At 39.8% G+C, this 2930-nt stretch overlaps 1 pseudogene; it reads right to left on the bottom strand.

Annotated features, from left to right (window-relative positions):
- Positions 1-345: 345 nt before the first annotated feature.
- Positions 346-473, bottom strand: LOC148370450 (U2 spliceosomal RNA; annotated as a pseudogene).
- Positions 474-2930: the final 2457 nt, after the last annotated feature.

Below are 2930 nucleotides of genomic sequence, written 5' to 3'. Positions count from 1 at the left end.
TCCAGCCTTGACATTCCCTCCGAAATTGCCACAACATCTTTGAGCAAGAATCGTACGCAGTTATGTCTCCGCCCGCCGGTATAATGCCCGGCCATTGCAGGACTCGGCTGCTTTACTTCTAGCTATATCAAAATGGTTAGAATTGTAAAATTAATAATTACCAACACACTTAAAACCCCCGATGGGGGCGGATTTTTAAGGGTAATTTTTCTATCTTCTTTATTCATTATTCATTATCCGTTGTCGGTCAGTTCATAATACGCTACAAAGCCTAGGAGCCGGGACCTTTACACTCAGCCAAAAGGCCAAGCTAAGGTCCTAGCCTCAAAGCCTTGCTGCGATCATTGCGAATGCACCGCTCCCGGAAGTACTGCAATACCGGGCAGATACGTGGAGTGGACAGAGCAAGCTCTCATTCCATCTCCGGATTGCAAAAATCAAATCATCCCGACATTTCTAGAAGAAGACAGTATACCGTGAATTCAACAATTACGGTATTTTTTTTTTTATGTGGAAGGCATTTATTAAGTAACAAAGTAACAAAGCAACGACTTCAATGTTGCTTCATCTAGTAGAGTAAAAGAATCGTTTTTTCTTCACAAATTTACTCAAGTAAAAGTATGGGGATTTCAAAATACTCCTAGAAGTACAAAATTTCCCAAAACTTACTCAAGTAAATGCACTCCGTTACTACCCAACTCTGGAAACCTGACATGGCTGAACAAAACCTATGTTATTCCTGGAAGCACATCAGATTCACCTTAAACCAGCTAAAAACTGCAAAAAAATAATTTGTTGTTGACTTTATTTGTTGTTCAGAGGATTTTTATAAGCAAAATACTTGTTGGGACATATATTTTTCCTGGACGTCATCAGCTCAGTAAAGTGCTCCACCTCTTTCCATAGTTGTTCATAAACATTGAATCATGCAGCAATAGCCTCTTAAATCAATAGTCTTCGTTGTTGATTTTTATGTCGCTGGCTGTCAACCATGGTGATCTTGTAAAAAAAGGTTGCTCCAAATCCTGGAATACTTGAGCTGCTCTCCGTTTGATTGCAAATAAACATTGTCCTCTTCTGTCTTCATCAAAAGGGATACAATCCTAAATTGGGCTTGGAAGCTTGCCCACCTCACAGGAATTAATCACCATGGTAAAAAGTGGTAGTTATATTCTTCTATCGCGGTTATTGGTATTTGTTTTGACTCAACTGCGTGCGCTCGAGTGCTTTTTGTTGTCCGTCATTACGATATTTTTGGTTTGAACAAACACTAATAACAGAAAACAATCATGACAATCTCAACAGCAATTAAGCACATTCACAATATTATATTTCAATATGACGTTTTTAACAGCAAACACAATGTGAGGTTTGAACAACCCTTTCTTGAAAATCTTAATAGCAATCAAGCATATTCACAATTTCATTATATAACATCTTTGTTAGTGTCAATAGATCCGTCCAGGCCAAAGTCGATTGTCTTTGGTCTGAACAAATCCACCGACACCAACAGCAGCAAAACAAACACGACAATCTCAACAGCCATCAAGCATATTCACAATTTTGTTATATTTGACAATATGACGTGACGATACGACGTTTTAACATTTTTTCCTGACATTTTCAACATCAATTAAACAATTTCAGAGTTATTATCTTTTAACAGTAATTAACCAACGTGTAAAAGGCAATACTATTGTGCAAGGGCATAGCTCTGCCATCCCACCCTTCCAAGCAGCATCCTTCCAATCCTCTGTGTGGGTCCTCTCCCTTCTTACTTCTACTTTCCAGTGTCAATAAATTTGTTCAAACCAAAATCATGGTAGATCGTCTTCAACTTTCTTCTCATATCTAACAATATCAGGGGTACCTTCCTCAGTATCGGAACGTACCTCAACTCTACAGATAATATATGATACAACTTGGAGATTGCATTCATCCTTAGCACACATATTCTACTGGTCTTAATCTTGCCTTTGGAACCCCAGCACCGCTGGTGGCCGTCAGAAAAATTTCCTAAATTAGCCGCTTCACTGAATAAGCCGCAGGGCTGAACATTTGGGAAAAAAGTAGCGGCTTATAGTCCGGAATTTACGGTAGATAGATACCTTATTCATTCCCGCAGGGAAATTCACATTTCCAGCAGCATCCCTTCGCTGAGAACAATACAATAATAAAGCAAAAGGAATACAATATACAAATACCCAATGTGACGTGCTTATACCCACTGTAGCGTGTTGAATAGAGTATTTAAATAGTGCTACATAAAATACACACTGCAATAAAAGTACGGTAATATGCAATGTAGGGGGTGTGGTTTAATGTGGGCCTTTACTCCGCCGGGTGGAGTTAAAGAGCCTCATGGCATGAGGAAGAAAAGATCTCTTCAGTCTGTCCGTGGTACAAGACAGTGACAGCAGTCTGTCGCTGAAGCTGCTCTTCTGTCTGGATATAATGCTGTGTAGTGGATGTGATGAATTGTCCATGACAACCAATGCCCCTCGCTTGCACCAGACCACACAGTGCCAACAAGACCACTAGGAAGCACAATTTATACTGTATACAGTATATAATTGAGACTGGGAGGTCGCTGGTTCGCGCCTCGGCCGAGTCATACCTAAGACTTATAACATTGGTAAAATGGCGGCGCCCTCTTTTGGCTGCGGCTGCATCGGCTCGCTACAACGGGTCAGGTGTATCGACATTTCGTTCTTACAAAGAATGACAATACAAAGGAAATTATTATTATTATTATTATTAATATTACACATCGTCCCTTTAAGGCTGCAATTATGACTTTGAGCCAGGAGATGACAGCAGAGTAACACATCATGTGGGTGCATCTCTAATGATCCATTACATTGGTGAATGTAAGAGAACTTTTTCAAATACAGTCCAAACGCCAACTCAAACCACAAAAATATGTAAAA

This window comes from Urocampus carinirostris, chromosome 3 (assembly GCF_059441175.1).
Source record: "Urocampus carinirostris isolate Australia breed hairy pipefish chromosome 3, RoL_Ucar_1.0, whole genome shotgun sequence".
In the NCBI taxonomy this organism is placed as follows: Eukaryota; Metazoa; Chordata; class Actinopteri; order Syngnathiformes; family Syngnathidae; genus Urocampus; species Urocampus carinirostris.
The sequence above is the reverse complement of the archived record's forward strand: the minus strand, read 5'-3'. Positions and strand labels throughout refer to the sequence as shown.